We start from the raw sequence: 13252 nt of genomic DNA on the forward strand, positions 1-13252 counted from the left end.
ATTCTTTTTTTAAAAATGATTGTCATGAATCATGGAGAAATGCATCATAATTAAAAACTCTTTGCATTGCAACAAAACACTTACAATGTTAGTCCTTTTGAGGGACTATACATTTTTATGTGGATTAACCTCTGGATGTGCATTACTGACATATTTTATTTAGTATTTATGTTCAATATTTAAGTTTTAAAAAACGTCAATCAAGCAATCTTAAACTCTTTGTGCCCATTGGGTATCAATGAAACCTGTTGCTTTATGGTTGGATGATGAGTGATGCAGCTGGAGATGACAGATGGTTGTCAGGCGATCAATCACATATACTAGAGATACGCCTCATTCACAACACACATGGTGAAGTTGCTAAATTACTTGAAAAATGTGTATGTGTTTGCAGAGGCTCTAATTAGAGCTCAGCCACGAGGCATCTCATTATAAAGCCTGTGTCACACACTGTGCATGTATTTGCTAATGATGTGGAGTTTTGAAAGTGACAGGGTTTATTTGGATCAGTTTAAATTAGTGTGGGATCTGAATAAAGTTTCATGGCATATTTCTGTATTCCTGTGTGGGTTTCATTCTCAGACTAGTGGTAGGCTACACAGCAACCAAATCATCATGGCAATTGGCAACACAGAAATGCTGGCTGGATGAATTAAACAGGAGAACGGCACAGCCTTGTGGTGCCACACAATATAACATCTTATGGATTTATATCAGACTGTATGTGGCCACTCACACACAGATCAAATTCTGGGAAAAGCAATTTCTAGCAAGGTAAGGTAGGCTATTTCGAACATTTGTTGTAATGCATTTGTGAAAACATAATTCAGACAACAACGATAGAACCCCTTATTAGCTACTCATCTTAGCAGTGTTACATTTATTAGGCAACAGTGATAAACGTGTGCCCCAAACGTGTGCCCCAAACGTGTGCCCCAAAAAGTTTAGATTTTAATAGGCTAACGAAGATGAGGTGACTTTTAAGTGCAGGCTACATTCAAAGACAGAAAATGTATTGAACAAAAGTAAAATAATCAAACTTGAGTGTTTGGAGGTTTAAATTCAATACGAAAAGGGTAAATTACAAACATTTAAAAACTTAAATTTGTTCAATTTATCTGAGAACTCGCAGCGGGTAATTTCACAGTGTAGGTAGGTCATAAGGTTGAAAGCCAGCTTTGGAGGGACAGTGTTTTTGTTTTTAATATAAATAAACAACATTAAGACAGATAAAACAAACAAACAAACAAACAAACAAACAAAACCACAAAAGAGTAAAATAAATAAACAGTAGCCGACAATAAATGTGCAGCGGAAGTGCTGCGATGACGTCAGTTTTGCGCGGGGACCTTCAAACATGTGTGGATGCGTCATTTATAAACAAGTCTTTTGGCAGACGGTTTTAAGACCCCAAACGATTGTGGAAAGTCATTTTTACCCGGGCCGTAAATATATTATTCCGTACTTTTTAATGAACAACATGGATAGATAGGCTATGACTGACTGTATTATACTGACTGTATTATATTTGACATATGACGTCCGTTAGTAGGCTAAACAACAAATCAAGTCAAAGATGTCTCGAGATGTGACAACGCAGAAAGAGTTATTGTGGAGACAACAGCGCCGCGCGGTGGTTACGGGAAAAGTTACAGCGGCGAGGCGCGTTTGTTTCTCCGGGGTTTGGCTCGTGAGAGCGGGTGGCTCGCGCTGACAGGTCCGCGAGAGGGACAGCCACACTCTCATTTCTCTTCACGGACTATACACCCGCCGGAGAGAGTCACTGGGCATTCACAGCACCTGACCTGTACAGCATCTCCGTTTTTAATTCATCCGCCGTTGCCCATAGAGCTGCCGGTGAAGCAGGTGAGGCGGCTTTTGTGGAATTCGCTGCCTGTCTAAAAGGTGACGATGCGAAATAACGGGACTCGCAGACTTGCGGAGAGATTATAAATCCCTGGAAAGGTACGTAATGCTTCATTTTATCCTATAAACTTATCTTATTAAAAAAGTGCACTGAAGTAAATTGATACTTAAACGTGTACGTCGCATTTCAACAGTTGCCAGTGCACGAGCCGTCATCAATAAAATAGAAGGTGGAATAGACTTGCTTTTATGGAACTCACAATGTTGTTGTTTTTGTTAAATTGCTCCCTGACTGTTGATAAAGTGTTGGTGGTTGTTTCTCACAAGCATGAAGGATGCTGAGGGATGAAACACAACATGCTCTGATGCTCCAGGCAACGGAACATGCAGAAAAAAAGTAGTCTCATCAGTTAGAGCTGATCTCATGTGCTAATATCAAATACAAGCAAGAAACGACCATTTAGGACTCGACATATGCTTTTCTCGTGCGATGAACAAATCAGTACAAACCATTGAGCAACACTTTGCATTACAAATGCTTGCTACATGGCATGCTATATAATGCACATACAGAAGTAGTGTTTTTTAACACCAAGTATTCACTGCATGTAAGATTTTATGGGAACATTTAGTTAAATGCATAGTTTTATGATTTCAGTTCACTTAAGTGCTTCTGTTGGATAATATTTTTTTTTTTTTTGCAGGGTAAATACATGTATGCATGTATGTAGAATATAATGAATCATCAAACATTTTGTACCAAGACTAATTGTATGCTTTTGGTTCACTGAAGTACTCCTGCAAAATGATACATTTCTCACAGTAAAATATTCAAATTAGTCTCTCAATTGTAAAGTCGCAAAAACCTTCATGTAACAATGCAATAATTATAGGAAGGTTGTTTTGAAATAGTTTTAAATGTGTATATCACAACACATTGCTTGACATGTCACCTAAACAATTACAAAGCAATGCAAATGAACAAAAAAGTGTGAACAAATCCTGCATGCGTGTGGCACGTTTGATAGTTTTGGCTGCCATTAAAAAGCCCTGGGCTTTATAATGAGGGATCCGTGTCATCCTATCTGTAGTCTACGAATGGATTACGATTAAGGGGCTTATTTTTGACAGATACCATCCATGCAGTGAATGCTGTTGAATTACACGCATTTCAACTAATTGCCTTTTGCTCATTTCTTAATCGTCTCCTGATTTCACGGTCATGAAAGACAAGACATTTGATGTCGCGCTGCATGATTATGTTATTCACACACATGTTTGGTCCCAATCCAGTTCTTCTTGCCAAATCGTCCTGTATCCCTGTATCCTGCACTACAGTAAACAAACTCAAGTGCTGAATGGCACACGGGAGAATCGCTGTAATCCTGGCTTGCCGAAAGGAACCAAAGACAGATGAATCAGTTCTCTGGGCGGATGGAGAGTTAATGAGATTTTCTCACACTTGTCACCACATGGTTTCTAATTTGAACCGGTGGCCACTTTCACTAGCGGTGCAGTGGACCCTGAAGGACTCTGCTTTTCTCCTCTTCTCTGCTCACAGATCATCCCTCAATCTCCTCAAGCCTTTCTCCTCCCATCTCCATCTGCAGAGACCCTAGCTCCTTTTTCTCATTCTGTGTTTCCTACGGCCATTCTTTATATTCCATTTGACATGTTTTTCCTCAGCTTATAGCACTCAGAGTCATTTTAAAGGTAAACTGCATCATTTCTCTATACCAGTGATGATTTTGTGGTGGGGCTGCTGTCTTTTTAAATAGCCAATTGGCTTAAGTTACGTAACATAGTTGCGAATTTGTATGTGAATATTTACTGCATTTGATGAAAAATGAGAGAACTTATTTTGAAATTTGATGGACAACTTGGTTTCTGACAGTTAAAAAGTATGTTATATGAATGTGTATATGAATATTTGGACATTCTACTGCACATCCGCCTTGTTGGCGTTGTCATGTGACTTACGGCATCACAAGTCCACACTTTATAGTAGTGAAGTTGGTATATTCACACATGGGGTGTGATTTTTATTTCCTAGTCAGTTCAAAGCCTTTGATTGGACAAAAATCTGTATAGTGCAACATGAGCATCAATATTTTTTTGTCCATTTTTGCAGAAGAGAAAGAAAGTGTGTTTAAATGTGCATATCCTTTTACTTTCGGTTTCATTGTTATTTAGAAGCAATTTGGAAAAACAGCAGGAGAAAAACAATGCCACAGAGATACTTGAGAAATAGTTTTTTGGGCATTGTGACAGAAGTTGTGGATAGAATGAGAGACTGAGATGGAGAGATGGAGAAAGGGATGAGGAGAGAGAACAAGAAAGGCAGAGTTGATTTTTCACTTGGATCCGTTAAAGGCAGAGCGTGTTCTGACACTGATGGCTTGTGAAGCGACTCTCAAATGCCTGTGAATTAGGTTGTCATGACAAATAGGCATTCTTTCCTGCACTTGTCTGTTACTGCAGCCAACACTGTCTCTGAGTGGAAGAAATAGAGGAAATAATGAAAAAAAAGGTGTCTAACTACTTCCTTTCTTTTTATCTCTGCTCTGCAGTCTCAATCCATCTATACAACTGCGGTATTTTGGGTTGTTACTGTGGTTTTTAGACATCCAGGGATTTCTGGAGACTCTCCAGCAGTAATCAGGCTTTTATTATTTGCATTACGTGCTTGGAATATTACACCTATTGACTCATGCCATTTAACCTTTTGAACGTGTTTTAAACCTGAGTATCTATATATATTAAAGCTGCACGATTCTGGATACATTGTGAATCACATTTTTTTATTTCTAACAGACATCACAATTCTGACAATGCAATTTAAACAATCGTTATTTGAAGGGCCATGTTACTTTCAAAATGTGATTTGCTCTATTTTGATCGCTGCCATAGACATCAGTGTTTATATCTAAACTATAAACATTTATCCCAGTACTTCTGTGATAATTTATATATTTGTAACACAGAAATAACGATACTGTGTGTGTGGTTTATCAAACTGTTTGTGAAGCTGTTTCTTATGATAACTGCTCTCTCTGGGTCAGTAGCAACACAGATTTGATGTTTCGTTGTGATTTTGTCAAAGGTTTAATGTACATTTAGGAATGAGATCACATGGGTGTTTGAATCGAGATCTTTTAACGATTAATCGTGCATATAGCCTATATATAATGTATATACAGTGAGGAAAATAAGTATTTGAACACCCTGCTATTTTGCAAGTTCTCCCACTTAGAAATCATGGAGGGGTCTGAAATCGTCATCGTAGGTGCATGTCCACTGTGAGAGACATAATCTAAAAAAAATAAATCCAGAAATCACAATGTATGATTTTTTAACTATTTATTTGTATTTATTACAACTGCAAATAAGTATTTGAACACCTGAGAAAATCAATGTTAATATTTGGTACAGTAGCCTTTGTTTGCAATTACAGAGGTCAAATGTTTCCTGTAGTTTTTCACCAGGTTTGCACACACTGCAGGAGGGATTTTAGCCCACTCCACACAGATCTTCTCTAGATCAGTCAGGTTTCTGGGCTGTCGCTGAGAAACACAGAGTTTGTGCTCCCTCCAAAGATTCTCAATTGGGTTTAGGTCTGGAGACTGGCTAGGCCACGCCAAGACCTTGATATGCTTCTTACAGAGCCACTCCTTGGTTATCCTTGCTGTGTGCTTCGGGTCATTGTCATGCTGAAGACCCAGCCTCGACCCATCTTCAATGCTCTAACTGAGGGAAGGAAGTTGTTCCCCAAAATCTCGCAATACATGGCCCCGGTCATCCTCTCCTTAATACAGTGCAGTCGCCCTGTCCCATGTGCAGAAAAACACCCCCAAAGCATGATGCTACCACCCCCATGCTTCACAGGGATGGTGTTCTTGGGATGGTACTCATCATTCTTCTTCCTCCAAACACGGCGAGTGGAATTATGACCAAAAAGTTATATTTTGGTCTCATCTGACCACATGACTTTCTCCCATGACTCCTCTGGATCATCCAAATGGTCATTGGCAAACTTAAGACGGGACTTGACATGTGCTGGTTTAAGCAGGGGAACCTTCCGTGCCATGCATGATTTCAAACCATGACGTCTTAGTGTATTACCAACAGTAACCTTGGGAACGGTGGTCCCAGCTCTTTTCAGGTCATTGACCAGCTCCTTCCGTGTAGTTCTGGGCTAATTTCTCACCTGTCTTAGGATCATTGAGACCCCACGAGGTGAGATCTTGCATGGAGCCCCAGTCCGAGGGAGATTGACAGTCATGTTTAGCTTCTTCCATTTTCTAATGATTGCTCCAACAGTGTAGCCTGGCTAACGCCAGACCCAATTCTCGTTGAGACTTGGGTCTGGGAACCACATGTTCATTTTCTCGTATTTGAGGCGTGGTTTACGAATGCCCAGAGCTGTTTATTGGGTGCTAAGAATGTCTATCAAATGCGCCTGTACGTAGCTCATAGCCAATCGTTTCGATTATACCAGATGACGTATGTAGAGCGACAGAAATGAGACGAGGGAGACGACGATGGCCGATGGGTCAGAGATTTATGTGTAGCCTACACGATGGCGTGTATCTAATGGCCGTTTCACACCGCATGTGTGAGCGGCGCGTATTTTTTTCGGCGTGCATGTTAATGAGTGCATTCACACCGGGAGCAGCGCGTGAGCGTCGAGCAGGAGCGGCGCGTGAGCAGCAGTGAAGCGGGGGTTTCGAATCTGTTTTTTGCTGCATTGCTCACGCTAAATTAAAGTGAAAGCACACTTTTGATGGACAAAAATAAATGTGATTTCACACAAAAATTGCCACAAAAAGTTTTAACAAGAACTTGAGTAGGCAAATAAAAGAAAATAAAGACTCTAAAATATTTATAGAAGATTTACCCGGTAAAAACTTGTTTTTAATTATTCAGTTTGGGTGAAAGTTGTGTATTATATAAATAAAAAAAACTAAAGTAAACTAGCCAGAAAATATTATATATAAACGTTCTTTTAGTTCATGTAACGTTAACACACAGACAGCTACAGGCTAGCACAACCCAAATCAAACCAGAGTGTGTGGTTTATTTGTGTGTTTTGTTTTTTATCCGCGGAGTTGCGGTCTTGTAAACATCGAAAGTATGACTGAAACTAATAGATTGGAGCCGTTTTCTGGGTTGTTTTGTTGTATTACATTTAACTTATATGCGAATGTTGTACACCTCCCCATTACAAAATTTCAAGACTATCAATGTTATAAAATGACCAACTTCTAAAAACAAATGTATAGTTGTCTTTGTAAAGAATTGCTCGCTTATATATAATGCCGAAGTCATATTTCAATGTCTTTGGAAAACAAGAAAAAACACAAAATGACTTAAGCAATTATGCTATGAGGCTAACGATATGTAGCTTTGGAGCCGCTACTGTGACACTGTCTACAAACGCTTCCAGTGTGAATACTCTCGCACTGCAGCTGCAGTGACGATGTTACGCTGACGCGCTGCTCAAGTGCCGCTCACGCTTGCGGTGTGAAACCCATGTGTGAAGCGGCCGTAAGGCTGCATCGAAAGGTAACTTCGCGTCTACTGCCATGTTTGATCCGTATAAACAAACTGCTTCGGTGTGTCGCATAGACGCGTCATCGTCTTGCTGCTCCCTCCCCGTTCTGTGATTGGTTCCCTAAATGAGGCGAAAATTTGGTCCATGGTATCCATACTGCCTTTCAGCGTGAATAAAATCGCGCTGCGGGAAGGCAGTATGGGGAAACCCAGACTACCAACAGTGGACCTTTTTTCACCAAGCTGCTTGGCAATTTCCCCGTAGCCCTTTCCAGCCTTGTGGAGGTGTACAATTTTGTCAAGTGTTTTTGGACAGCTCTTTGGTCTTGGCCATGTTAGTAGTTGGATTCTTACTGATTGTATGGGGTGGACAGGTGCCTTTATGCAGCTAACGACCTCAAACAGGTGCATCTAATTTAGGATAATAAATGGAGTGGAGGTGGACATTTTAAAGGCAGACTAACAGGTCTTTGAGGGTCAGAATTCTAGCTGATAGACAGGTGTTCAGGTGATACTTATTTGCAGCTGTATCATACAAATAAATAGTTAAAAAATCATATATTGTGATTTCTGGATATTTTTTTTTAGATTATGTCTCAAACAGTGGACATGCACCAACGATGACAATTTCAGACCCCTCCATGATTTCCAAGTGGGAGAACTTGCAAAATAGCAGGGTGTTCAAATACTTATTTTCCTCACTGTACATGCTTTAGCTGTTTAAGTGGACTTGGCAACTGTGAAAAACCACAATATAGTCCATATTTGCTTTCCTTAGTTACTGCAGGTGTAGCGCTCATACATTCCAGCAGGTCACGTGGTAAGCAAAGGACACCAGAGCAGACTAAGAACAGAGTGCTACAGTTATGACAGCACATAGAGCTGAATGTTAAACTACAATGCCATTTCCTCTCATTCTCCACTCCCATCTGAATGCAAAGTCGCAGCGAAAAGACTGGGAAGCACATTCGGAAGATGCTCCAGTCGGATCCCTTAACACTCCTTAATTTCTGTCAGCTGGAAAATAGAGACTAAACATGGTTTGACATCATAAGATTTCTCCATGTTTTAATGAACTCATTAGGCTACTGCTGAAGCAGACACAATGGGAATGGAGAGATAATAGTTAGGCATAATTTTCAAATAATATAAATGTTTTTTTTTACAGCCTCTGCACAGATATTGTCCTCAAACAACTGTAAAAGAGGTCTTGTCTGTAAATCTAAAGCGCTGACGTAATAATCAAAACTCTGCATATAGCCTATGACTCACAATGCCCCTTTGTTCACTTTTCATTAAATATGTCAGCCATAAGTTCCTGAGGTTTTTGTTTATCATCAAAGAGCTTCTACAGCTATTCATTTCAATTAGAGCTTGCTGTCCTGTTAGCTTGGACGCTGAAAGGCTTTAATTAACCAATGCCAAATAACATAGACAATCAGCCTGTCTTTCTTTATCGTAGAGGTGCAGCCAGAATCCAATCTACTCCATTTAGGTGTAAGTTTGAGGGTGTGTGTGTGTGTTTGTGGCACCAAGATTGTTCCTCGTATGTGTTTTTCTTTGTGTGCTATTACGAGAGAATTAGACTTGGGTTTTTTCCACCTCACAGTGCTGAGTCTAGGGACCCGCACTGATTGTTATTTTTGCTTGTGTGTGTGTGTGAGTGAATAGGAATTGGTGCGGACGGAGTCCAAGAAATGCTGAAGAAAAATAATTTCTTTCCTTCCCTAACAATCGTTGTGGCATCCATTGTATCATAAAATTCTGCATGCAAAAGAGGCATGTTTTGTGTAATGGCTGTTTTGTGGGTTTCTCAGTCACTGTGTTCATTTACTTGGTGGGTTAAATACTCTATGTACAATGAGACTCATACTTTTTCAGCCTTAAAACCATGATAGCAATGCATTTTTAACTAGCTTTTGTGTTGTTGTCATAGCAGCAGTGAAGTTAGATTCCTCAAAGAGGGTTTTGGATCATTTATTCAAAGGGATAAATGTAATTCGTTTCAAATGATCCTGCATTCAGTGGCGATGGCAGTTGAATTTGTGGGTTTTTATCAAACATAAATCAGTGAATGGATTTTAGCAGAGGATTATCCCAGCAGGCCAAAAAGAGCATCTGCTCCCCTCCGACTCCCTCCTGATCTCTCTGTCTACATTTGCTCATTTGATTTGTTTCTGTCTACCATCTTAATGTCTTTAATATCACAACTATATTCTTTTCTGCTTATGTTGAACACAGGGTAACCCGCAGTTTATTGGTTTATTAAACAAGATAATTGAGAAAACAGGCCTATATTCAGAAAAGAGTTTGGAAAATGAGTCATTATCCGTCATATTCAGTAATGCTGTATCAATGGAGCGTAGTGTGAGGTTTTCATAGTAAATTAAAGCATCATGAGCCAAGATATGCGCCATGCCATTGTGTGGTTTTAAATGGATCAAATGATTTGAATGACAAAGTGCCCATTTGCTTGTCATTAATGTTAATGGTTTAAATACGTTAACAACATTAACACAGAGACCTTCTTAATCAAACTCACGGTGGGGAAAATTATCTCTCCCTAGAAAATTCTTCATAGAAAACTCACCTTAATTAGTAAAGCTCTGGGGAGCAAATTGCAAGTCACCACTTCATAATGGCAGGGGATGAAAAGTTGCATTTTCAGTTGCCTTTTGAAGCTTAAAGGTAAATTGAAGATATCAAGCCTTTAATAATGCCCATATTATTATTAATCTTAGATATCATTACTATAGCAGCAAAAAAATTAAAAAAAAAATTACAAAGGCTTCGTCTGAAATTGGATACAACATTTGCTGTCAAAACTATTATAAAAGTGTGTTCTAGGTCGAATGTGTGTATAAATGTAATTGGGACATATTACATTTGTCATGTTGTCATTGTCCTGTGACCTACAACATCAGTTGTGTTGCTTCACTGTCACTTAACTTCTCTTCTGTGGCTTCATAGTAAGGTGACCATTGGATGTGAAACTCGGTATGGGTCATCACCACGATGCCCTAAAGGAGCCTGAGAAGTTTCGAAAAAATAGTTTTTTCTCCAATAGCTTATAATGCTTATAACTTTGGGTGTGGCCTACTTATTCTCACGAGACTCATCTCGTTAGATTCCTGAATCCTTGCCGAGTCCAACGATGCCACCCATGCTAGGTTTCGCCTTATGGTTTGTGTAGCGTTGTGATTTAGCACTTTGGCAAACATTTGCCTATATCTTCGAAACAGTTAGACCGATCGAGACGAAACCACCATCAAAAGTTTGGAAACATAGGCCGTTGGCTATACGCTAATGCCCAAATGTCAAAATATTGATAGTAAGGGCCCGGGGTAAAATCCAATCAAAGTCAGGTGTCAGTCATTTTTTTACGTGTTTCTTCATATAAATGTGTATAACTCCGAAGCGAATTGAGATATTTTCACCAAAATTGACACACAGATGTATGGGCTCACTCTGAGGACACATAAAATAAAAATAAATGGTGGGATTAAGCCTTTTAGTGGCGCTATAATAGAACAAAACATGAAATTGCCATTGACTTCTATACAGTTCTATACAGTTCAATACAAATGCTATACTTAACAAATGCATTGCTGTAACATTACGAAACTCAGTATGTGGCATTAGCACCATTCCCTGAGGGTACTTAAAAGATTTTGAGACAGCGCCACCTTTTGGTCAAAAGTTATAATAAAATTTCCTAAAATGCAAATAACTTTTAAATACATCTGCCTATTGTAATGACACTGGTTTTAATAGATTCCTTGGGTTATGCCGAGAACATGGATAGCAAGTTTGACGTATTTGGCCGAACTTCCTGTCCCCCATCTTGATTTTCATTCAATATCTACTTTTTCAAACTCCACCAAGACAGTTTGTCCAATTTTCACCAAAATCGAATCGTATTATCTCCAGACTGTAATAACTAAAAGTTATGGATTTCGTGACGATAGACGAAACCATTTTCATATACCGCAGCAGCAAAGTTGAGGCATGCTGCCAAAATGACTATTATGAGTTTATATCTGCAATGCCTTGACATATTGACACCAAACTTTGTATGTGTCATTGTCACTTCACTCTGACCACATCACATCGATTTCGTAACTGCGCCACCTATTGGTCGAAAGTGATAAACCATTAAATCATCTTTTAAGTTACTGTATATATGATTTTCCAGCCATTTGCCGAAAATCCTCTTAAAATGTCTTTAATTGCTCCTTGCTCCAGTTGGTCTGACACCTTCAGCCATGTTGGCATGTCCTGTCATCTGCCTGCGCTTGGCCCCGCTAGTTGCTGCTTGCAGCTATATTTGAACTTTCTTTTATCAAAGAATTCTGAAAAACAGCTACTTATTTAAAAGTGAATACTTATTTTCACCTGCACTGTTTAGTTGTTCTTTCTCATGCTTATCTAAACTTTGTGAGGCTTGTTTAAAAACTTGTTCTCAGGTCTATTTGTCCGCCAAAGAAGTAGACAAACTCTGGTGTCTGCTGTAAACACACAGAATCGATTTATCTGCCATAATGACCTTTAACAAGATCTTATTAAGTCATTACAAACTATTTGCTTTCAAAACACAAGGGAAAGTTTGCACAAACCACAACAGGCGAAGACGCTGAGATCCCGCACAGCAACATCTCCCTCTTTTTCCAGCTTAGTGAGTCTCTGCCAATAAGGTTGGATGCCAGCCCTTCAGATGCCTCAAAGCTACAACTTGCTGGAGCATTAATTGGCCAATTACACTAATAAACAATAATAGAGGACCTCCCCTGTTTTGTGATGTTCCGCTCAAATCTTTTGCTTTCTTTCATGTCTCTTCATCATTCCCTCTCATTCTCTCGGGCATCCAAGCTCTTGCAATGCTCGTTCTTGCAGTCAGTCTGATCTTCTGCCCTGTGGTTCCTCTTGCCATGGTTGGGGACTGACATGCCTACGTGTTTTTTACTTAAAGTGGGCGGTTGAAAGCAATGCTTTCCATTACAGTCTCCTCACCACAATTTTGATGCTCTGCAGATTTTTTCCCCCTTTTTTGTGTGAAACGCAAGGAGATTCACCCACTGGATGGAGAGAGCAGACTGGAGCATGCACGAACGGTCAGCTTATTGGCTTCATGGTTCACTTTGTGGTGCAAAACAACGCCTGCCTCCTTTTAGTATTTAACACTCAATTCGATGTGAATCTGAAAACATTTTACATCATCCTCCTACACACTTGCACACACGCAGCCTGACAAACCGAGTGTGGTGTAATGAATGTCATTAGTTTTCTCTGAGCTGCAGGCATGCAGAATTCATGAGAGGGCATTTATTTATGCCAGCATGGCAGGCGTGCGGATTATTGCAGGAGGTGGGGGGAAAAATGTGAATTTACTGAAGAGAAGGAGGTAGGCAAACATCCTGTCGCAGACCTAAAGCTCTTGGAACACATGACAGTTGGATAAAGTTCAACCTTTGAGCAAGCCCAGACTTTACCAGGGTTAATGCTTTCACTTTTATGGTGACCTCTGGGTTATTCTCTAATGGTACGATGAGGTTTGAGTGGGTGAATCTCTGTCAGGGTGGTCTACAGCGTGTTTGTGTCGATGTGTGGTTTCATGGATGTTGTCCTGTCAGAAGCTGTAATATTTGAGAGAATGTCATTTTAATAGGATTCACTATAGCTGCACGATTGATCATTAAAAGATTGCCATCTCGATTCAAACACCCATGCGATCTTATTCCTAAATGATAGTGATTCGGCTATGATGTCTTTAAACCTTTGAAAAATATGATTGCAGCGAACATTCAGATCTGCATTGGTGGTGCCGTTGAGCCAG

The 13252-nt window shown here is 39.7% G+C and overlaps 1 protein-coding gene across 1 annotated transcript in view; it reads left to right on the forward strand.

The window, feature by feature from the left end:
- rassf8b (Ras association domain family member 8b) overlaps positions 1 to 13252 on the forward strand; it is a 234288-nt gene that overhangs the window by 154384 nt on the left and 66652 nt on the right. The gene's annotated exons all lie outside the window — the stretch shown is intronic.

This window comes from Rhinichthys klamathensis, unplaced genomic scaffold, assembly GCF_029890125.1.
Source record: "Rhinichthys klamathensis goyatoka isolate OS25496 unplaced genomic scaffold, OSU_Roscu_1.1 h1tg000485l_1, whole genome shotgun sequence".
NCBI classification, from domain to species: Eukaryota; Metazoa; Chordata; class Actinopteri; order Cypriniformes; family Leuciscidae; genus Rhinichthys; species Rhinichthys klamathensis.